Here is a 24,879-nt window from a genome sequence, read left to right on the forward strand (position 1 = left end):
CACAGACTGGGAATCACTGACTGATCTTTGTTTTCTGTTGAATCTCCTCAGTGGGTTTAACATCCGAGGAACGGGTGGAAGCGACGCAGGAGGGAGAGAATCCAGCCCGACTGGGAAAGTGAGTAAAACCAGAAAACACACCAGTTTGTGGATTTTATTTAATCATTTATATATATATATATATATATATATATATATATATATATATATATATATATATATATATATATATATATATATAAATGATTAAATAAAATCCACATACAAAAATCACAAAAATACTTTACAATTGTACACTGAAAGGTTTCTTCTTAGTTTTTAAGCTTCACTTCTTTGTCACACCACCAGAACATCATCTTTTATATATATATATATATATATATATATATATATATATATATATATATTTATATTTTGTATTATTTTTTCATGGCCCTTTTATATCTATTTTAGTTTTCTTTAATAGTTTTGTTGTTGTTGTCGTGTTTCTGTTTGTTTGTGCCTATAATTAAATCAATTTGTGATATTTTTTCAGTGATTTTGTGTCTTCTTTTCATATTTATCAAATTTGGTTCAGTTGTTTTGTTTTTGTGTCCATATAAGGTTATTTTTTTATTTAAATTTTTTTTAACTAACCTTTAGTTGTTTTGTGAGTTGTTTTTTGTGTGTCTTTTGAGTTAAATAATAGTTCAATCTTGTTTTGTAATTTTTGTTGTTGGACTTTTATTAGTTAATGTTTGATCTTTTTGAGTGTTTTGAGGTTGAAGAGTTTTTGGTGAAAATATGACTGGGATTTTGTGTTACTTGATTGAAATTGTACTCGAGTACAAGTAAGTCATACATATAGTACTCAAAGTAAAAGTTACCAAGTTTATTTTTGGTAATAAAATCTTGCCACGTTCCCTTGTGTACAGTAAACATCTCATGTAGAAACTTAAAAAGGAAGAAAGCAAATCTTGCCCAAATGGAACTTAATGTATTTTCCACAAAGGCATCTGTATAAAATAAAAGGTTTACCAAAATGTACAATTCTTTTGAAAAATAAAATAAGACTAATAAATTCAATTAAAAAAAACCTCTAAAACTGAGAAAATAACCTCCATTCAATTCTTCTTCTTCTTCTTCTTCTTCTTCTTCTTCTTCTTCTCCTTCTCCTTCTCCTTCTCCTTCTTCTCCTTCTTCTTCTTCTTCTTCTTCTTCTTCTTCTTCTTCTAGCCTGTTTTGTAGATGTTGGTCTTCATGGCTGTGATGAAGAGCTCTGGCACGCTGCGTGACCTCCAGCTGGCTCTGCAGCTGAAGATCGAGGAGCTGCAGCACAGAGATGCTCTGATCGACGAGCTGGAGCTGGAGCTCGACAACAAGGACGAGACCATCCGCCAGCTGCAGGCCGAGCTCCGCCTCTACCGCAGTGCCTCTGAGCAAGTGAAGGCTACAGAACAGACGCCCGACAAGGGTCAGCCTATATAGATTTAAACAGGAACAAACCATGAGTCTAACCTTAGAAATGTACTTTTTATTTAAGTTTCGACAACATGGCAGAAGAACAGAAGCGAGCAGCAAAAAGAAAGGAGGGGTTGAGGGTTAAATTTGTTGGATGGATGGATGAAGATTCTCTAAGTCTTTTATTTTCTTACCTCCCTTACTTTATTAGTGATGATGCCTCCTGCATCCTCACTCTTGTTATCCTTTTTTTTCTTCCGTCGTTCGTTAACTCCTCCCACACCGTTTGTCTGATTTTGACAAATAAGCAATCGAGATGTTCCCAAGATTAATGCTTGTACTTTTATAATTTGAAACTTTGAAAATTTTTGAGTTTTTACATTTTTTGTGAAACTGCACTGACTTTTCATCTCGGTCCCATTTTTAGAGTGGACAGCTGATTAAGCTACAGGAGCTACGCCAGTTTTTACAAACCATTCAACCTTCAACATGTTCAGCTAATACGTTAAAAACGTTTCTAACCTTTTCAATTTTTCAACTTTATTGCTAATGTTAAGCTATTGCTAGTTTAAAGCTTAGCTAATGCTAGGTTAATGCTATTGCTTGGCTAATGCTAGGTTAATGTTAATGCTAGGGTAATGCTAGGTTAGTGCTAATGCTAGCATAATGTTATTGCAAGGCGAATGTTAATGCTAGGTTAATTCTAATGCTAGAATAATGCTATTGCAAGGCGAATGTTAATGCTAGGTCAAATTTAATGTTAGGCTAATGCTATTGTTAGGCGAATGCTAATGCTAGGTTAATGCTATAACTAGGCAAAGAAATGCTCATGCAAGGTTAGTGGTAATGTTAGGTTAATGCTAATGCTAGATTAATGTTAATGCTAGATTAATGCTAATACTATGTTAGTCTGTCAGTCTGCCCCAGGGCAGCTGTGGCTACACAGTAGCTTACCACCACTGTGTGGAGTGAAAGAATAATGCACACCAATGTAAAACGCTTTGAGTGTCTTTGATAAATAAATATAAAATCCAATGCATAATTATTATTATTACTATTATTTTTATTATTGATGCTAACGTTAGGTTAATGCTAATGCAAGCTAATGCTAATGTTAGTTCATGCTAAAGCTAGTTAATGCTAATGCTAGCTAATATTAATGCTCGCTAAGGCTAATGTTAATGATAATGCTCACTAATACTGATGCTAATGCTATCTAATGCTGATGCTAATGCAGTGCGATGCAGGCCAGCACCTGCATTCTCACTTGCATTTTCTTTAGGAAGTGCAAATATTGTAGTTGTTATTATTTTGGCCGATTGTTTGTCTGTTGTGTATTTATTGTGTTGTTGTTGTTGTTGTGTAGCGCCGTCCTCAGCTGAGCCTCTTTCATCGTCCGATGAACCCCAGCGCACCAAACGCCAGGCCATCTCCGCCGAGTCGTCAGTGCTCGATCCTGCCAAGCTGACAGACGTGACGCTCGACAGCTACTGCAAAACCAACGAGTCAGTGGGCACACAACAAGTTAACAAACAACAAGCAACAAACAATAATAAACAACAACAAGCAACAAACAATAATAAACAACAACAACACAACAAGCAACAAACAATAATAAACCACAACAAGCAACAAACAATAATAAACCACAACAAGCAACAAACAATAATAAACAACAACACAACAAGCAACAAACAATAATAAACCACAACAAGCAACAAACAATAATAAACAACAACAACACAACAAGCAACAAACAATAATAAACAACAACAACACAACAAGCAACAAACAATAATAAACAACAACACAACAAGCAACAAACAATAATAAACCACAACAAGCAACAAACAATAATAAACAACAACAACACAACAAGCAACAAACGGAAAAAGACAGCCATAACCCAGCTAAAAATGACAAAACAACAAATAAAAATCACCAACCGACACCAACAAATCGTGAACTACAAAAGACAATGAACAATGATTAAAAACATAAAAAGACCAACGACCAATTCACAACAACCACATGAACAACAACTAACAATAAAAACTAATGACAAACACACCTGAGGTGTATTCCATAAATGAGGGTTAACAAACTCTGAGTCTATCCATAAACTCTGGGTCAACATACCCCGCGATTGGAAACTCTGGGTATCGGATTCCATTACAGCTGGTATGAAGTGGGTTAATCAACCCTGAGTATGTAAACCTTGGGTTACTTACGTGCACGCGCGCGATAAAAATCCATCATCAATGGATCAAAGAATACTCAAACTGCCATGGCAACCAAGGAAAATAGTGATTTATTCATCCTAATGGGTGAAATAAGCCGGTGTTTGAGGAAAATGAGCCTGTTCTAAAGGTGCGTTCAGTCTTCAGTGACTATAGTGGCTTAAATCACCCGTTATTAGTCACACTTTTTGGTCACTTCATCACTTTATCTCTTCAGGGACGTGACGAGCTGTGAATAATATGAATAAAATGTGTTTGAGGAGATGTGTCAGCAGCATAGGATGGCTGCATAGAGAGTCCTCATGTTACACTGGATATAAAGACAGTGACTGCTGCTTGATTTTTAATGTAATATTCTCACCAGAGTCATCTCAATGTCCTAAAAAATTTCATTTAAAAATCACTGAAGCAGGACGCGAACCCGCAACCTATCGCTTCCAAGAGCAGCGTCACAATTCACTGCTCCATCATACCTTCAAATTTGTGTGATCTACATATTTAACTGTATAACAATATAAAACAACAATCGAGCCTTAAAAGTGGATTCATTTAAATTATCATCTCCTCCTTTATATTATCCACAGGTTTGTTTTCAGAGAACTTTACTACAGATGTCAGTAGATGTTTTAATGTAGATCAACCTCTCAGTGTCTTTCACTTAATGATCTGTATCCACAATGTTATAAAGAAAACTATCGTTTGCACAAAAACAAAAAAAACAAAAAACGTAAAGCAACACAACATTAAATGTGTTTCAGAGAAAAGTGTTAAGGTTTATTAAAGTGTTCAGAAACGGTGTTCGGGTGTGCGGAGCCAGGTAAAAACCCAGGGTTTCTTTGATAAAACCTGCCAGCGACCAGGTTTAGTTCACGGACAATGTTGCTATGGTAACAGACTCAGAGAAGAACATACCTCGCGTTTAGGAATGGGATACTCAGAGTTTCCCTCATTTAAGTCCGAACATACTCAGAGTTTGAACATAACCCGCTTTATGGAATATCCCTCAGTTCTACTACAAAGCAGGATATAAACATGTTCACTAAAGCCAGGTGATTTCAGCCCATAAAAGGGGTGGGGAACGCATCGTCTGACTAATTTCAAACACAGAGAAATGCAGATCAAATTTTGCCACAATTGAGGAATAATGCTTTAAAAAAATGAAAAATGAAAATCTATAGTTGAGACCAAAAACAACACTGTTGCTGCAGAAAAAGCAGGAAGGAAGGAATGCAGGCAGATAGTTGATGACTGTTAATGCTTAAATTTGTGAGATTATACAATATTAATTAATCAGAGAATAAACGGGATCTGAACATTTTCCCTTTACTAAGGCACAGACGTGTTTCTATTCTTGTATCCGCCTCATTTTGGGTTCAGTCTGTGGCTTTGATGGTACGTTCATACAGCTCAACTTACATTGCAAGGTGGACAATATTTGTATTTTATACAGTCTATGTTATCTCACAGCCCTCAAATGACCAACAACAAGCAACAAACAAAAACATACTAACTATAAACAACAAACAACTACAAGCAACAATAAACTAGTTTGTCTTCATAGTTTTATTAATGTTTGTGTATTTTCTGTGAGTATGTGGTTTTTGTTTTGTGTAGATTTATAATATCTGTGTTTCTCTTTTATCGTTGTTTTGCATAATTCATTTTAACAATTGTGTATTCATTCTACTTTTTGTCTGTTTTATTTATTTTTGTGTCACCTTGTTGTGTTTGTGTTGTGTTCTTGTTGTGTGTCTGCAGGTCTCGTGAGCTGATCCAGAGCGCGCTGATGGGAAACGACTTCATGAAGCACCTTGAACCCGGACAGGTAACGCTTCCCCTCGCCTTTATTCTCCTACTGACAGTGAACCATCAACTCATTTGTGATTTTTTTTTGGGTATGTTTGTGTGTATGTGTTTATGAAGATCAACACCATCATGGACTGCATGCGTCCCACTACTGTGTCTAAAGGATGCTGTGTGATCCAGGAGGGTGACGACGGCTCCACTGTCTACGTCTTGGAGGGTAAAAATCAGCAAAGTTTATTAAACTTAACATAATTTGTCATTCCAAAGTAACATAGTTGTCGTACCTCTGTACATGTAACTTCATCTGACTTTGGATCCTACTTTATTTGTATAAAACGGCTTTTATGATGTTTGCTACGTCAACCGATTGTTATACGTATGTGAGTGGCTTTTATGAACATTATGATTGATCTTTTTATACGGAAGATGGCTCATCACGATTGGGTCCAAAGGAAAAAGACAAACAAAGGAAAAATAGATACAAAGAAACAAAAGAAAAGAAGAACGAAAAGATAGTGGAGAGATTGCTTTGTCTTCTCATCCCACCTCGGCTTGTCATGTCTTTTTATGCCATCTCTTGTCTCGCTTCACCTCGCCTTGTCTTCTTTTGTCTTGCTTTGCTTTGCCTTTTCATGTCTTTTCTTGCCTAATCTTGCCTTCTCTTGTCTTACTTTGCTTTGCCTCACCTTGTCTCGTCTTGTCTTCTCCTGTCTTATTACACCTTGCCTTGTATTGTCTTTTGTCTTTTCTTGCTTCGCTTCGATTGTCATGCCTTCTCTTGTCTTGCTTCGCCTTGTCATGTCTTTTCTTGCCTTGTCTTGCCTTCTCTTGTTTTGCTTCGCCTTGTCTACCTTGTCTTCTCCTGTCTTGTTACGCCGTGCCTTGTCTTGTGTTTTCTTGCCTTTTCATGCCTTCTCTTGTCTTGCTTTGCTTTGCCTTGCCTTGTCCCTTGTCTTGTCTTATCTTCTCTTGCTTCACCTCGCCTTGTCTTTTCTTGCCTTTTCTTGCTCCGCCTCGCCTTGTTTTTTCTTGCTTCGCTTCGTTTGTCTTGCCTTCTCTTTTATTGCTTCTCCTTATCTTGTCTTGTCTTTTCTTGCTTCGCTTTGCCTTGTCTTGCCTTCGATTTTCTTGTTTCACCTCACCTTGTCATGCCGTGTCTTTTCTTGCCTTGCTTTGCTGTGTGTGTGTGTGTGTGTGTGTGTGTGTGTGTGTGTATGTGTGTGTGTGTGTGTGTGTGTGCGTGTGCGTGTGCGTGTGCGTGTGTGTGCGTGTGTGTGTGTGTGTGTGTGTGTGTGTGGCCATGTGTTTTGGGCACCTTTGTTCTCTCACTCACAAACAGCTGCTGAAGTTTCCACAGAAAATCCTCTGAATCTTTTTTGAAATTCAAATGACAATAAATTAAAATTAAATTATTAAGACCCTGAATGCCACTCCTTGTTGTGTATTTCTGATTGGCCGAAATCATGTCCCGCCCCAACAACAAATTCAAATTGAACCACTGATTGTAGCGTTGCCAGATAGAGCTGATATTTTCCTGCAAAAATGCCTTTAAAACTAAATATTCTAGTACAGTATATTATAAAATATTACCGGTATTAAACCACCTCATCTTAAAAGAAATAAAAGCTATAGCAAAGTTTGTCTGCAAATCTAAGAATAAAACTGCTATATCTCCAACATGGCAACGCTGCCAGTCAATGTAGTGTGTATAAACCTACCTGGAGTGTGTGTTTGTGTTCAAAGAGGGAATGGTGGAAGTGACCAAACAAGGAAAGAAGCTTTGCACCATCGGACCTGGGAAAGTGTTCGGAGAGTTGGCCATTCTGTACAACTGCACACGCACGGCCTCAGTGACAGGTGAACACACACTTCTCATTAGTACCACTAATATTAGTATTTTTTACATCCACACTGTGTTTTTATGCATTCAGGGATATTTATTGTTTATCTAGAATAACTATTAAGTCACCACCACAGAAGCTAAGATTAAATAGTAGCCGGCTAATCAAACATTTTGCGGGGAATAATGTTAAATAGGAAGTGTTTCCTTACTAGTTGATATGATCCTCATCTTTTTCAATATTGTACTTAAATGAGTTCTGGCCAGGAGAAGGCAAATAAAGGCGGGACAAGGTAAAATGAGACAGAGTAATGACAACAAGACAAGGCCCGAAAGAGACAGACATTAGATATGGACAAGGCAGGGAAAGAACACAACGAGATAAGATAGATATAAGTAAAGGCAAAACGAAACAAGACAAGATAAGATTATAGCTATAAAGGTCAAGCCAAGTCAAGTCAAAATGAGATAAGATACATAATAAGTAAAAAGCAAGACGAAACAAGAAGAGATAGTGACAAGACAAGGCGAGGCAGAACAGGACAACACAAGAAGGTAATGGACAAGGCAAGATAGAGAAAAGACAAAACAAGATAGGGACAAGACAGAAAAAGACATGACACTACGGGGAAAGGCATAGCAAGACATGGTAGTGCCAACAAGATAAAGACAATACAAGGTAAGGAAGAGAAAATACAAAACAATATAAGGTAAATATACTGTAAATCAAGAGAGGACAGGGCAAGACAATAAAAGTCATGGGAAGGCAAGAGAAGACAAGACAAGATAGTGGCAAGACAAACCAAGTTAGACAAGACAGGGAAATGCATGGCAAGACAAAAAAAGGTTAGACAGGGTAAAGCGAGACAGGATATTGACAAAACAAGACCCAATAGAGGCCGGCATAAGATAGGGACAAGGCAGAGAAGAGAAGGAGAAGAAAACAAGATAAGATTGATATAAGTAAAGGCAAGATGATAAAAGACAAGATAGTGACAAGACAAGGCGAGGCAAAAGATGGACAAAACAAGAGAAGATGGCTAAAGACAAGAAGAAACAAGATAAGATTATAGATTTTAGTAAAGACAAGACAAGGCAAAATGAGATAAAATACATACAGTACAAGTAAAGCTAGGATGAAACAAGATAAGATAGAACAACGACAACACAAGAAGATAGAGACAAAACACAACAAGATGGAGACAAGACAGAAATAAGACATAACAAAGGGAAATGCATGGCAAGACACTGTTGAGAAAACAAGACAAAGTAAGACAGAGAAATAAAAACACAAGATAAGGTAGATGTACCGTAAGTCAAGAGAAGACAGGACATGAGAAAAAATACAAGGGGAGGCAACAGAAGACAGGACAAGATAGTGACAGTACAATCAAAATATAAGAAATAAGAGAAGACAGGGAAACGCATGGCGAGACAAAAAATGGTAGATAGTGGGAGACAGAGTATTGACAAAACAAGACCCAATACAGACAGACATAAGATAGGGACAAGACAAAAATAAGACATGACAAGGTATAGACAACAAGATCATGACAAGGCCAGAGAAAAGACAAAAAAAAAAGGTAGATATACCGTAAGTCAAGAGTGGACAGGACATGACAAGAAAAGTCAGGGAAATCATGACAAGATAGTGACAAGACAAGCCAAGATAAATAAACAAAACAATAAGGCAAAGAAATACAAGAAAAGGCAAAGAAAGTCAAGAGAAGATGTGTTGAGCTTTTTCTGCAGACAGCAGATGTTTCTCTCTCTCTCTTCTCAGCTCTGACTGACATCAAGCTCTGGGCAATCGACCCGCCAGGGTTTCCAGACCATCATGATGAGGACTGGCCTCATCAAACACTCCCAGTACACTGACTTCCTGCGCAGGTAAGCGTGCTTCTACCATTCAGCCACCTTCACACTGTGTCTCTCACTGAACTGTCCCGACAGTGGTGCCATCCTTTCAGGCGTTGCCCGAGGATATCCTCAGCAAACTGGCTGATGTTCTAGAGGAGGTGATTATCCATGGTGATGCTACGAAGAACAGGTTGGTTTGAACGTGACTCAACTCCGCCCCCTGTGGTCTCTAGACTCACTACAGCGACGGAGATTGCATCATCCGACAGGGTGCATCTGGAGACACGTTCTTCATCATTGGCGAGGGAGAGGTGAGCGAGGCCTCTTTGTTCTGCTTTAATACAAGACAAGACAACACTTTAGCCTCATCAGAGTTACAATATAAATGTGACCGTCATCTGTGTCAAAGTTTATATTTTACTTCATATTTTTACTAGGGCTGTCACCTTAACACGGTAATTGTATTTACGGTATACCCATAATACTGATGCACAGACTACAATAACAACAAGGGAGAGTGCCGAGCCACTCAGCGTCGTTTGTGTTCATTTTGGTTTTTAAAAAAACCGGAAGGGAAACTGAAGTCCAGTTGTGTGCAAATTGTCCGAGAAAGAGTTTGTGCAGCCTCCGCTACCACCTCAATGCTAAACATGTAGCAGCTAGCACGGACAGCTAGCGCAGACACTCAGACAGTGCCAGCTGCGACGTGGTCCGAGCACGCTGTGTTGCCAGAAATGTGTTCTTACTGTTTATGATGTGCTAACTTTATTGAACTACATATTAACTTGATGTTTTGTTTCATTTGTATGTTCTATTATTTGGAGATTGACAAAAGTATACAGCAATATTCCATCTGGTGGTCAAAACCAAAGGTGGCAGCAGCCCTTGGGACTGGACTCGCATTCAAATACAGGCTAGGCCTGTATCTGTTCAAGTCTGTTAAGAACAATAAATTACTTTATAAAGCTACTTTGTTATATATAAATCTTTTGATCTGCCACAATATTGTTATTAATTTAAATGAAAATACCTCAAATCGAGGGTTTTTCGCAGCAATTTTTAGGTGAGATTAAAAAAGAGATCAATTAATTATTGAGCATAATTAATAGATCACACTTTTTTATTTTGACAGCACAGATTTTTACATTATGGAGAGGATTTTCCTTTTACTTGCCGTGTGTTGGGAACATAAACTGGAAATGTGCTGACGGTGCTTTCACTGTCCTCAGGTGAAAATGTCTCAGCAGACGTCGGATGGAGACGAGCAGTCGGCGGAGAAAACTCTTTCCAAAGGAGACTGGTTTGGAGAGCAGGCTCTCAAAGGGTAAAGCATTCACACTGTTAATTCATAGATTTATTATTGATATAAAAGTTTTTATAATTTAAAAGCAATTCTAAACTCTGGTGAAGTTAGATGTACAATAAAAAGAAAAGTATACAACATTTACTTCCAACCAAGTAATTTGATTGAACAAGAGGCATTCCATGAGTGCTGATATACTGTAGAGCAACAATAGCACTGGGACTTTTTACAGACATCATTGCTCCGCTGTTCATGCGTTCTAATAGACGTTAGTCAACTGTCAGTCAGAAAATGTTTGTGTTGCCTGGCAACAGCCTTGTCTCACTTCCAATTGTGGACCTATTTGTGTTGGCGGAACCAAATAAAATCATATTCTCTTGTTGCTTATTACCTTTAACTAATAAAATGCACTTTTAACTGTTTATGTCACGTTTATGTCATGCTATTCCTTCTTGTGTGATATTACTTAAATTACTAAACAAATTACAATTTTTAAAATGTTGCTTATTAAAACATTTAATTTACCCAAGTCTAAATGTTATATCTATTTGAATGACCATCACAAAGAAAAATGGGTTAGGTTACAATACAATTAAAACAAAGTAGTTCTCAGTGAGATAAAGCTTAAAATATAAATGCAGGGAAAATTAAGGGCTGACTGACTTGTATGAATGTATTTTGTGAATCGTCGGTGTAAGTACACCCTAAACCATTTTTTTCTGCTGAATACATATATGATTAGGCATGAAGTAAAGTACTTTATTAATCCTAGTCCCACTCTTCTCATTTTAGTCAAATATTTAACTTTAGCGTTTTTAGTTGTGAAATGTCAGAGTGACTGCCCTGCCCTTTATGGATTGAGCAGCGGTTATTACATTTGAATGTTGCTAATGGCTGAGATTACAGTAGATCAGTGACGTCTTTTTGGATCAGTGACGTTACTAATCGTCACTGTTGGCCCCGCCCCTCCTGTAAAAGATGGGAGGAGGGACTTGCTCCTTGCCTTCGTTGCCAACTGCCGTAAAACTACACAGAACTTTTTTCAAAACCCTCAGTGAGCATTGATTGACAGCTCCATGAGAAACATTTCTGCCAAGTCTCGCGTTATGGCCGGCATCCTCCCGTATTAGTATTTTGCCGTAAATATCCCATATTATAATGTAGTAATAACTAAAAGATAAATAACTAAAACCATTCCTCTGCCTCTCTAAACTGAAAGCTGTCACGAGCCTCGCGAGAGCTGCCACCCAGGCCACTTGAGATGGCAGTGTTACTACCTAATCCTTTCATGGATCCTTTCAGATCCTTCCAACACTGCACAAAACTCGTCTACATATTGTCGGCCTATTTTACGGCAGTTTGTGTACTATTTAAAAGGTTGAAACCCTGCTATTTAAAAAGTGAATTCTGATTTATTTTGGTTTTTATCTTATTTTCTGTTTGATTTTTGATTGTCGATGTTGTGTATTGTATTTTTATCTGTTTTTTTTTTTGTCATAAACTATTAAAAATACCACAAAACAGTCACATATTTAACAAACGTTGTATGCTCAGTTTATATTCAAATATCACATCCCAGCAGCTCTGTCGTAAGGATCGCGAGTGAAGGAAGTGACGTAGTCTATGCACATGTGTTGAAAGAATCTGAAAGGATCCGCTCGGTGGAAAGATTAGGTAGTGACAGGCAGATTAGTGCCGACAGCGGGACCACACCTGGAAACAACTAAAAAGAGAGATGGATGGATGTAAAAAGTTGTTTTGTTGAAAAAAAACAAAGAACTCGTGTAAATATCTTGGAAAATGCGACAGAGAATTTACCTTCCTATAGAGGAGCTGGATGGGGATCAGTTAGCGTCGCCCACAGGGGAAGGAACGACGTACGTCAAAAATCAGCTATGTACAAGCGCCAAAAATACACTCCTTCCAAAAAAGTGTTAAAGTGTAAAGTCTGCAACAAATCTGTGTAATAAGTCATTAGTGAATGTCAGAGAACCACATAAGTGAGCATGAGAAATTAAAAGAAAATATGTAGTGAAAATGAAATGTAAATGTCCAACTTAAAGACAATTAACGTTAAGTTAACAGTGAATATGCAATGTGCTGACATGTATATGAACTGTAAGTATAGTAAATGAACAAGGCTGTATTATAATATAGGAAATTAATGTTCACAGCATTTCAATGTCAACAAAGGTTGGCCTATCAGATTATAATCACCTAATTGCAATTAGTAAGTGGCTGATAAGTGGGTATTTTAGATTTCTTGTACACCTGTCTTCAAATATAAGGGCACAACAAAATTTCCCAGGTACAATGAGGAACTGTGCAGCGCTGTGAGGGCGGGGCTGCTGTGACTGGGCATGTCTTAATTACTGAAGGAGGCGGAGCAACGCCCATAATCAAGTAATTTTTTGAATTTCCCCCTTAGTGGCAGATCAGCAAAAACCTGGGGGTCGACTTACATCTTGTGGACTCCAAACTGTCTGTGCAACTTTACTCACACCAGACGTCTACACTGATGTCCCTCTTTGTGTCGCAGAGAGGACGTTCGCATGGCGAGTGTGACGGCGGTGGGCCAAGTCATGTGTTTGGTCATCGACAGGGAGTGAGTGCAGCGCTTTGTTCAGCCTGAACTTGGACTTTGAAAGGACCATTTGTTCACAGCTGGTGGGCTCCTCGTGTGTGTGTGTGTGTGTGTGTGTGTGTGGTGTGCGTGTGTGTGCGTGTGTGTGTTGTGGTGTGTGTGTGTTTGTGTGTGGTGTGTGTGTGTGTGTGTGTGTTGTGTGTGTGTGTGTGTGTGTGTGTGTGTGTGTGTGTGTGTGTGTGTGTGTGTGTGTCTCTCAGGACCTTCAAACAGCTGATAGGAGGTCTGGATGACAGCAGCAGCAAACAGTACGACAACGTCGAGATCAAAGCCAAGTGAGAGCTGCAGTTACACAACAGAGACTTTTAATCTCGTTCATAAATATAGGTTGAATTAAATACATGTTTTTGCTGGTTGTCAGACTTCAGGCAGAGGACGACTTCTTCTCCAGCGTGACTCTCAATGACTTCAACATCATCTCCACCCTTGGGATGGGAGGCTTCAGTCGGGTGGAGCTGGTGAGTGACGGCGTTAATCTGTGAGGGACGGATTCACGAAAAGTTTCCGGGTATTAAAATGCGTGCAAACATCACTCCACGCACTAATAAGGGCTACAAATCCCAGGGAATCAGGACTGTTGTGTTCTGCGTGTCACAATGCGTCCATAATCCATTTTAGCGCGTTTCCCTCTGATGAATATGTAATGAAGGCATATCACATAAGGGGAGCAAAAAAGTTGGAGGGGGGAATGCTAATAAATGAATGCCATGGACGCAATGCAATTCATAAAACCTGGAACTGTTTGCGGTGAAAATAGTACGACCCACTGGCAGATGCAAACTCACACACGAGATCATAGCTGCAGTGAAGTTGACACAATGCACACAGAGATGAAAATAAGGCTCCAATTACCTTTCTAGTAAGAAAATAACTGAAATAAAACAATAGTCAATATTAACAGCCACTGAATAAAAATGCAGAGTAAAGTTTGTGTGAGGGAAGAAACAGCTGGAGTCTGGTGTGACGCTGCTGCAGAGTCACTGTGCACAGAGATCCATGGATGTCGCTCCGGACGCACCTGAGCTGTTCTATGTTCCTCCATGTTTTTAACGTCAAACTCTCGTGTCGTTTTGATAGTAAGGAGCTTCATTTACACAGCGATGGAACAAGGTTTGGACAAAGCACGACTCAGGAGCTCAGACCTGCTGGTAGGGTTTGAACAGACGAGTCTGACCCGAAAAAATCTGTGATCGCTGCGGCTTCTCTGCGGTAGAGAAGAAGAGTGCTAAACCTCTTTGTCGCTATTACGGAGCTATTTACACCCCCTTAAACATGATGCTCCGATGGGTGGAGTAAATGCAGACTGGAGAAGAATTACAAACGTGTTTAAGGGGGAGTAAATGTCCGCCGAGAAGTCGCAGGGGTTGGACTGTTGCCACCTGCGGTCACAGATTTTGACACAACACCGGCACTCGGCTACCGCTTGGCTCGGCTTCGGCTCGACTAGTTGACGTCTACTCGACTACTATGCACATAAAGTCGACCTTTAAAATGATGTAGTGGTTCAACCCCTACCTGCTGGATGATTCTCAGTAGATCATCTTCAAGTGCTGCTGACTGATTTATCTGTTGCTGCAGTAACTCATATCAATGACATCAACAGTTTCTGTCTAAAGCTGCTCCTGTTTTCCATGGACTGATAAGAGCAAAGTTACATGACCTGACAGAGCAGCCACATTAAATCAGGGGGAAAAACATTAGATTTATTAAACAATGTTATTTGTTTATTTACTTTTTATTGAATGTTTGTGCAGCATACAGAGAAGTCCTCCTGCCTCCAATTTAACTTCTTCAAATGTCACCTCTCCATGTTGAATGAGCAAAATGTTCATTTTAATAGGGCGGTTTCAACCACGTCTACACGGGCACCTATTTGTGCCGTAATGTTAGCGAATTCATCACAGCAGGTGAGGAAAGGGCGCCACCAAAGGATTTAGGGACACACGTGGTTTACTACCCTTTATTTCAGATCTTAGGAACGCTAGCATCGAAACTCATTTGTGTGTGTGGTGTGTGTGTGTTGGGTGTGTGTGTGTTGTTGTGTTTTGTGTGCGTGTGTGTGTGTGTGTGTGTGTGTGTGTGGTTGTGTGTGTGTGTGTGTGTTTGTGTGTGCGTGTGCGTGTGCGTGTGCGTGCGTGTGTGCGTGTGCAGTACAAAAGTAGGGACACAAGAACAAAAGTTCTAATACAGAAGAACACCTTGCTAACTTAAAGGTCTACAAAGGACAAAATGTTCCACCCTCCCAGCCTAGACCACAAACAAGTCTCCCGCACAAGCCACACACTGTATGATTTTGACTCATTTACGCTTTCAAAACATGAGCAACAGTACCTGATAACAATTTATTTTATTCTGATATCCTACATTCATTTGTAAGCATATTAGGGATAAAGATAGTTACATTTCATCCGCCTTAAGCCCCCTAGTGGCTGATGGGGCTATATGCAAGTCATAGTCTGCTTATAGACTATGCTCAGATCTATGGACACAGGTCAGATAGTGAGACCAGAGTTCACAGTAAACATGGTGATGCTGCTTTTAGTTGTTATGCTGCAAGAAGTGGAACAAACTGCCAGCAGAGCTGAAGTCAGCATCACATGTGAACATTTTTAAATCAAAGTTAAAGGCACTTTTTTTCTCTACTGCATATGATTGAGAGAGAGATTTTTAGTCATGTTGATGTCATGATGATTTTACTGATGATTTTAATTGATTTTACTGATGATTTTAATTGATTTAACTGATGATTTTAATTGATTTTAATTGATTTTACTGATGATTTTAATGATGATTTTAATTGATTTTACTGATGATTTTAAATGTTCTTATTGATTTTCAACAATTGAATGTTTTATCATGTAAAGCACATTGAGTTGTCTTGAGTATGAATGCACTATACAAATAAATTTGCCTTGCCTGCCTTGCCTATAGCCCGAAACGGCTCTCACCTGATCACAGATGTACAAAAAAAAGCTGACAATGAGAATATAGTTAAATTTACGAGGAAAAAAACATTTTATAATAAAAGAATAAAGTCATCATTTTCAGAGAAAAAACGATAGTTTATCTGCATCTCCAAATATACTGATTTCGATACGCAGAGTTGTCCCTTGAATCAGTGGAGTGCTTCAGTACAGGTTTTCAAATGAGGAAATACTTAATCTTTGGCCCATCCACACCACATTATCATCAGTATTACAAACTTTATTATCATAATATTAGTAATAATTAATATTATGACTTTATTCTTGTAATATTACCAGTTCATTCTTACAATGTTATAACTTTGTTCTCAAAGTCTAAAAAAAAAACTTTATTGTGGCCGTGAAACACCATCATACCCAGAATAGCAGTACAAAATGTATCACACAATCTGTTCAAGGCAATAGGGAGAAATGTTTGTGGGCTCATTCTCTTTGGTTTCGAGCACTTCATCAACCATTATCATTAAAAGACTTAAAATGAATGTTTATTTTCTCATAAATCCTAAAGGGGTTTTGAGCATGTAGTGCAGTAAAGTTTGTCTCTGTCGTTGTGCAGGTTCAGTTAAAGAGCGACCCAAACCGTTCCTTTGCGCTCAAAGTGCTGAAGAAGCGTCACATCCTGGACACAAGCCAACAGGGACACATTTTATCCGAACGGCGCATCATGATGGAGGTCCACAGTCCATTCATCATCAGGTCAGATTTGCACATCCCAAGCCAAAAACACCAACATGTTCGCCGTCAGAGAGGATGACTCTTGACACTCTGTGCAGGTTGTTCCGGACATTCAGAGACGCTAAATCTGTACATGCTGCTGGAAGCCTGCCTGGGAGGAGAGCTGTGGTCTGTGCTCAGGGATCGGTAAGTTTACTCAAAATACACACAAAAAATCTAAATAGTGCTCATTGTGAAACCAAAAGATCACAAAGAATCAATCCTGAGTGACTAGAACTGTTGACATGATGAGAACAATCCCACAGCAAACGCCACGTGTTTCTGCACTCCTTAGATAGCGAGTAATCAAGGGGATGGGTTTGACCTGTGAGAGAACAAATTAGAGAGAGCCTCACACAAACTCAGAACAAGTAAGGAGTAACACAGACACAGGGAGAAAACTACACAACAGGAAAAAAAAAACCATAATTCAGAATAATGAATAAATAAAACAATATAAACAAGATTCAACCACCACTGAAACAAGACATGAAACAGGAAGAAAAAAATGGTATTACTAGGGCTGGGCAATATGAACCAAAACTCATATCTCAATATTTTTTTCAAAATGGTGATATACGTTATTAATCTTGATATTTTTAATTCAAATAAATTCAGACCAGAAAAACAATTCAGGGTTACATTTATGAATCTAAATGCCAACAGATGAACAATAGGTGCCACTTTTGGCTTTTTCTCTCTCTAAGGGACAGCACGTGTGAGTGAGTTTTGTAGTGTGGTTTGTTGAGGGGAGTTCTGGGGTTTAGGAATGCACTCAGAAATCCATCTAACTGTGGTTTTAATGCTGTTCTGAAAATACTCCTAAAACAAGTATTTTGATACAAAATGAGCTATAATTGTAGTTTTCTATGTGGCCAAAATAGAAAACTATATATCTTGAATCTGGATATGTTGCCCAGCCCTAGTTATTACAGTAAGGAAATATTTTAAATGGGAGGAAACTGGAAGCAAATGACATAATGTGAGAAGTAAAAGAAAACCATTACAGAATGACAAGAAATACAAAAACACTAAACAAACAGACACAACAAAAGGATAAAAGTGAGTCAATAACATACCTGTTCCTTTGTGTGTGTGCGTGTGTGTGTGTGTGTGTGGTGTTAGGGGTTCATTTGACGACGGCATCACTCGTTTCTACACTGGCTGTGTGATTGAAGCTCTGTCCGCGCTTCACTCCAAAGGAATCATTTACAGAGACCTGAAACCAGAAAACATCATCCTGGACAACCGTGGCTACGCTAAGCTGGTCCGTTCCTCCATTCATATATTATATAACCTCAGTCTATAATATAACCCCAGTCTGTAGTGCTCATCCACATTTGTATTATATAACCTCAGTTTGTTCTTCTAAATTTTTAATACATCTACTCTACTCATATATAACCTCAGTCCAGGGGTGGACTGGGACAAAAATTCAGCCCTGGAATTTTCTATCCGGATCAGCCCATTACATGATCAGCGACACCAAATAAGTCGTTATTAAGTCAGTGATGCGTAACATGTGGCTCTTTATGTCCTAATTTTTATTATTATTCCCCCAGAAAACCTTAAGAGGGGGAAAGTTTTTAACCCTTTTTACCTAAATTCTTTTGTCCATTATACAACTTTCCTTTTAAAAGACTTTAGTTACCTTTAGTTTCCCTTTCTTCCCATTTTTTGCCCACTGTTGTTTGCCACAATTTGACCTTTTTCACTATTGTTTGCCACATTTTGATCATTTAAGCTACCCTTTGCCTTTACATACCACCTCTTCCTCTTTATTTGCCCATTTTTGGCCTTAATCACTTTTGGCCCATTTTAGTCACTTTTCACTCTTTTCTTGCCACATTTTTTCCACTTTTTGGACCATTTTTGGCCCCGTTACCATGTCTGCCTCCACTCCCTTGCCAAAAAAAAAAGAAAAAAACTTTGCAGACCGGACCGGCCTACTTCAGGTCGATGGCCCACGAGACGATGCCTGGTATGCCAGATGGCCAGTCCACCTCTGCCTCAGTCTATTCTCATATGTTTATATTATATAACCTCAGTCTGTTCCTCTACGTCTGTAATATGTAACCTCAGACTATTCTTCGACATCTATATTCTATAACTTCAGTCTGCTCCTCCTCCTGATGTATACTTATATATAAATAAAGTTAACAAAGCTGTTCTGTTGCTCCTTTGACATACTATAAAACCACAGAGCTTCACCCACGTGGATATATACATGAAAGTATGTCAACAAAATGTTTTTTTTTAATTCTGGAGTACCACCTAAATTTTAATTTTTCTCTGATCCCACCCCCTTGATGACCAAACCTCAACTAAAACACTTCAAATCCAACTTAACTTCCCTTTCTTTTGTATTATTTTGTTGATCGATGTCTCTTGTAATCATGGAAACATTTGTTTTAATATATATACGATTTGAAATATGAATATTATGCAAGGAATCTGTGTCCCACTGCATTCGTGCAACCCTGTTGCCCTAACAGTTTTAGCATAGCAGAAGAAGAAAACAGTGAGTCGCATTATTCTAAAATATAAAATAGTAACATCACTCAACTCCACCTAGTGATGAATATACTGTATATATATATATATACCAGTAATATATATATATATATATATATATATATATATGTAATGAAATTTAACAACACTGGTCCACTCCTCTATAGAGACAGTCCACTGGTCCACTTAACCTACAATACTTGGTTTAAACAGTATATAACCACAGTTACTGTAAATACAAGCGCAGATGTTCCTGTGTCTCCTCCGTCAGGTGGACTTTGGCTTTGCTAAGAAAGTGGGTCTGGGAAAGAAGACCTGGACGTTCTGTGGGACTCCTGAGTACGTGGCCCCTGAGATCATCCTCAACAAGGGCCACGACAGCTCGGCCGACTGCTGGTCACTGGGAATACTGGTCTTTGAGCTGCTCAGTGGGAGGTACCACATTAAATGTTCTCAGATATGAACATTTCTGGACTGGTTTCCAGATGGACTTTGTTTTGTGACTCAGCGTCTGGTTAGGAAACATCAGTTTGATAATGACCTGTGACTAGTTTTAGATGTCTTTGACACTAACGTGTGACTGGTATTTGAATATTTAGATCAGTGGTTTTCAACTGGTGGGTCGGGACCCAAAAGAGGGTCACGGTTCTGGGTGGATCGCGGACAGCTGGTCAAAAATGAATTAATACTTAATGTTTCTCATGTATTCTATTTTGAAAGATACTTTTCTTTTGACAGACATGTTGCACAGGAAAATATATAGATTTATGTTTTAAAAAAGATTATTTACTGTAAGTGTTTTCAACAGCTATTTTTGAAAAACTAAATTTGGTTGAATAACTTCTAAAAAACAGTGGGTTGCGATTTAATGACCATGGCAAAATGTGGGTCCCAGGGTGAGACCAGTTGAAAACCCCTGATTTAGACCTTTAGACTTGGGAAAGTGACCCATTGTTTCTGTTTCTGATCCCCCTCCCAGTCCACCTTTTTCGGGATCCGATCCAATGATGACGTACAACATCATCCTCAAAGGCATCGACATGATCGAGTTTCCAAAGAAGATCACCAAGAGCGCCGCCAACCTCATCAAGCGCCTGCAGGTTTTCCTTTAGTCGCTACCACGTTTGGATTGTTCGGTTTGTATCCATGGTAACCCTCTGCCCTCCTCAGGGATAATCCGTCGGAGCGGCTGGGAAACCGAAAAAACGGCCTGAGGGACATCCAGAAACACAAGTGAGTGAGCAGAGAGCGGACTGGAACAGACAAATGTTTTGAATGATGGTTTCTTCAATGACTTGGTTTGAGTCCATCGTGCCGTCTTCCTTCAGGTGGTTCGAGGGCTTTAACTGGGAAGGTTTACGACAGGGAACTGTTGATCCTCCCTTCACGCCGACGGTGGGTATCACAAATATCTATATTTGAACTTTCAACTCAAACCCTAAAAACGGGCTGAAATTGGGCCTTCATGGATCTGCATGAGGGGGCGTAAACACACACGCTGCTTCAGCTTCAGCGTTTGTGTTTATCACAGCAGCAGTAAATCATTAACAGTCTTCCTTCTCCTCCTCACCTCACCTGACCACAGAAATAGTCCATTGTTTTGTCTGACCGCTGCATCACATTGGGTCACAAACATGTCAGATCATCCCATAAAGGTGATACGAGATGATATAACGGCTACTAAAAGGGATTGTGAGCGCTCTTAGGTATAGATACTGGATTATTTCTATACTGAATGTAAAGATATTAACTGTGATATCAACCAATCTTTGCTATGTTTGTTTTAGCTGTGATGTAATTTGAGAGGTAGGAGATCACATTCTTATAGGGTAGGAGGAGCCAGGATTATCAAGAGGAGGAGTTTCCCCCTTATGATTTATAACACAAGAAAAATCCAACTCGCCCATTTAGAGCTGACTTTTTACAAAATGTGGAATAACGAGGAGAGGAAACAGAACTTTTTCAACCTTGGTCCTCTGAATGAGGCTAAAGGAATGTATATCACTGTAGCAAAACCGTTATAAAGTGATTTTTTCATAATACTTGCCCCTTTAACACAGTGATTGTAGAAAATATATACATAAGTAATTTCTTGTTCTTTTAAAATACAAGTTATTTTTTGGCACTCGAGTCATGTGACTTGGTTTTTTTCACCATGTAAAAGATGAAGTGACACTGTGCCCAGCAGTGTGTATGGTAGGTATGGTACTTGCAGCAAAAATGAACCAGGCCTGATTTTATCGTGCTTTGGTTTTGCAGTTTTACTTTGTTTTGGACTAAATACTGTGATTCATTGGATTTATTATGCGTTAGGAAGATTTTGAGACAACTTTTGATGGAATATATGGATTCAGTTTGACAGTGGCATCACTTGAAAGGTGAACAGTGCTGGCGTTTGACAAATAATTGACTGTGTTTCCTGTGATGGTTGTGTCTTAGAATGGTTTATAATATATGGTTAAAAACGGAAGATTCTTTCAAACGAATGAGTAAGAACATGCATTTTGACCCGTATTTGGGATAATGAACTTTACTACGCGCCGACACAATTTTTTCTAGTCACTAGGGATGTCCCGATACAACTTTTTCACTTCCAATGTGATACCGATATTGCAGCCTTGAGTATTGGCCGATACCGATATCGATACAATATCAGCATGAATCATACATACTTTTATTACGTATTTTATAGTGTGGAATGTTGGAAAGGCTTGATCAAGTGATTTTACTCAAACAGAGAACAATAGTCAATAATTCAAGTTCACTTCAGTTATTTTTACTGTCATTATGTGGTGGGAACAACTGAGGGCGGGGACAAAAACTTATCGGAGGGCTTATATCGGAGATGCAGTCCAATTAAATCCGATATTTGTTTTTTTTGGGCTGATATTGGACCGATATCCGGTATCAATATCGGATCGGGACACCCCTAGTAGTCAACATTATCAATTATGTTACTAATCATTTTTGCATTATTGGATATGTTACACACATTGTGGTTGGTGCAAAATATATATTTAATTCTATTTTTACCTCTCTTGGTTTAAATAGAAATATATACAGTAGTTTTCCTTCACATTAGAGGATAAAGACAGCTAAGTTTTTCATTTCAGCTTTTGGGCTCTCTAGTAGCTTGTGGCCCTTGCAACTGCATGGTCCGCATATAGCCAGAAACGTCTCCTTATCTGTATTCACAGATGTAAATCCTGTATTTTTGATTGTGTCGGTTTTTTTTTTTTTGAATAATGAAAGTGAGTGAGTACATTTACTTTTACTGATGTGAAGGATGTGTTCACTGTTTGTGTTTCAGGTGCGCGGACCTCTGGACACCAGCAACTTTGACTACTTCCCCGAAGACACCGAGGAGCCTCCTCCTGACGAGGAGTCCGGCTGGGACCACGAGTTCTAACAGTTCCCTTTGCTTTTAATGTCAGCGTGGTGTTCAGGGTGTTCATGAGCGCTCTCAGATGTGACGTGACTTCCCCTAGAGCAGTGTTTCTCAAATGGGGGTATGCGATGAGTGATAATAAAGTGTCAGTCTTGGTCGCACCCCAGGCGTGAGATAACCGGAAATGATAAAAACTATAGTAATAAATCTATTCAGGAGCCACTATATGAGTGTTTTTTAACCTTGGGGTGGGGACTTTATGTGGTGGTCGCCTGGAGATCAAATGGGGGTCACCTGAAATTTCTGAAAATGTAAATAGAGTTTTGAATTTTCTTATTATTATTAAAACAACACACATTTGCCCTACCCTTAGAATACCCTCACTTTTAAAATCTCAACTCCACCCCTGCATTCTTTGACTTAATATCTATGGTCTTCAAAGTGATTAAAACTAAGTAATGAACTCGCTCCCAGTGTGAATTCCTGCAGTGAATAAATTGTTTACTAATCAGGATTTAGTGCTGTGTCATTGTAAAGATAGGAAGAAGTATTCCTCAATATGTTAGTAACAGATTTTGCCCATAAAATAAAGATTCTTTTTTTTAATTCTCCAGACCTGACTTCCCTCATTGTAATTCAGAATTCTTTATAATTAGTAATTTTATAAAAACACATGGAATCGGTTATTTTTGATGACTCGTCTCTGAACTGTTTCCAGGCTTAAAATGGAATTATTTACCTTTACTTTGATTATTTTTTTTTTCATGTGTTTTATTCAGCACTTTAAAGAACATTATACTTATAAAAGGAAACTCTTCTTGTGTGTCACTGCCTGAATATTATTTTTGCGCTGTTTGTACACATAGTAAAACATTTTCTTAAAATTACATGTAAAAAAAAATATCTTTTTTCAATGGTTTCTATGATTATTTGTTCACTTCCAAAGCTGCCAGAACGAAAATAAATACATAAATAAAATAAAATGGCCTTTGATTTTTGTCTGCTACCAAAACTATGCGCACCAGTGGCCAAATTAGGAATAGCAGCTATTTTTAATTATTACCTGCGATAATAAATTGGTTATTATATGCTGCTTTTTTATTTATTGCATTTTGACGGATTTAGTTCGGTTTGAAAACAAAGGATAAAAGTAAGATTTTTTGTAAAATGGCACACAAAAAACCACAAGTGTAGATATTAAAAACAAAGCCATGTTTTTTGTTTTTTTAACATTTAATACATGAATACATAAACATTGTTAAAAACAATGTCAAATTTGCCTGATCTAAAGCTGCTATTAAAATTTCCCAAATTATTGGAAATTATTTTTCTCTGTTTTGATTCAGGTTAACATTTGTGGTTGTCATTTATCAAATTAAAATAATTTTTTTTTAAAAAATAAAATAAATGGCTATTATAAAATGTCATGTTGAAAAGTCAGGATGTCTCCATTTAATCACAAATTTGGAAAACTGAGGTTCATTGTCACAAAATAAAAATGACAAAAATTTGACTTTTTTTTTTTTAAGTTCCAAAAATCTACTGCAACATCCTAAAACGAAGATTAGGCTATAAAGCATTTGTGTCAAACTCAAGGCCCATGGGCCAAATCTGGCCGTTCTGAGCAACAGATTTGGCCCGCAGGAGAAAGTGAAAATGACAGAGAAAACATGAATCATTGTGTAAATGACCAAATAATTCAGTTGATGTTGAAAGAACTCAAAATTTTACAAAATCCTTCAATTTTTCTGAAATTATTCCACAAAATCTCCGCAAATTTAATAAAGAATTGGTCCCAAAATCAAAAATCAAAGAACATTTAAGTGTCTGTCACTTGTCTGTAAACGCTGACTTCACGCCTCGCTCTGGGAGGGTGATCACTATAGTGATTGTCCTTTGCTATCCACACACTCTTGTTATTGTTTTCAGCCATAAAAAACTGCACATTACAGTAAAACACATGGATATAAATGTGGTTATTGTGATTGTGAGTCAGACAAACGCTGCTCCACAGTGTGTGTTTATCACTGCAGCAGCGGAGTCAGTCAGCTGTTTCAGATGTTTCAAACACCTACCAGAGCTGCTACGATGCTTTCTTGTCATCCGCACATATTCTGACCACAGAACTAGTCCATTTAAGACCATC

At 38.3% G+C, this 24,879-nt stretch overlaps 1 pseudogene; it reads left to right on the plus strand.

Moving 5' to 3' along the window:
- LOC114472919 (cGMP-dependent protein kinase 1-like) lies at positions 1-23,346 on the plus strand (annotated as a pseudogene).
- The last annotated feature ends 1,533 nt before the right edge of the window (positions 23,347-24,879 follow it).

The sequence above is a fragment of the Gouania willdenowi genome, chromosome 12 (assembly GCF_900634775.1).
Source record: "Gouania willdenowi chromosome 12, fGouWil2.1, whole genome shotgun sequence".
NCBI lineage: Eukaryota > Metazoa > Chordata > Actinopteri > Blenniiformes > Gobiesocidae > Gouania > Gouania willdenowi.